General features: G+C 34.3%; 1 protein-coding gene across 1 annotated transcript in view; it reads left to right on the forward strand.

Moving 5' to 3' along the window:
* afdna (afadin, adherens junction formation factor a) overlaps positions 1–755 on the forward strand; it is a 107,633-nt gene that overhangs the window by 37,032 nt on the left and 69,846 nt on the right.

Consider the following 755-nt stretch of genomic DNA (forward strand, 5'->3'; position numbering starts at 1 on the left):
TGAGTACAATACCATTCTCAATGTCTGTGAGGTAAATATATAGCTGGAATCAGGAATTAGCTTAGGATAAAGGCTGGAAATGGGTGACCAGTTAGCCTGGCTCTGTCCAAAGGTAAAAATATCCTGCTACCAGCACTTTTACATATCACTAATTAACACATTATATCTTGTGTGCTTAATGGTTTTATGCGGGGTGATGTGCCATGTTTCCACTTGTTTCTAGTCTTTGTGCTAAGCTCACTGCTGCCTGTAGCTTCATGTTTAATAGACAGATGTGAGAATGGTATCAATCCACTCATCTACCTCTGGTTAAAAAGAGCAAATAATCAAATTTCTCAAAACGTAAAACTCTTCCTTAATTTCATCTTTGTCAATATTTTTCTGCAACTATTTTGCCAATCAAATCCTTAAAGTAATTTTTCAAGAAAAATGCAAAAAACATTTTCTCATACCATCTTGAAAAATGTGACCAATGTCAGCATTTCTCTGTTTGATATCATTGGAAATTTAATATGTTTTGGTTTTGGTTGGTAGGACAAAACAATACATTTTGAACGCATCACCTTGAGCTCAGTGAACCTGAGATGGGCGTTTTTCACTATTTTCTGGCATTTTATAGAGAAAATAAATAATCTACTAACTGAGAAAGATTAATAGATAAAATAACCTGCTCCAATGCTTTTGGCAGTAAATGGCAGAATAGAATTTATGTAATGCATGTGATACTGTTATGGTAATCTGGAAGTATATGACCA

The sequence above is a fragment of the Seriola lalandi genome, unplaced genomic scaffold, assembly GCF_002814215.2.
Source record: "Seriola lalandi dorsalis isolate HSWRI2012SDOR001 ecotype SW California unplaced genomic scaffold, Sedor1 jcf7180002054901, whole genome shotgun sequence".
Classification (NCBI taxonomy): Eukaryota; Metazoa; Chordata; class Actinopteri; order Carangiformes; family Carangidae; genus Seriola; species Seriola lalandi.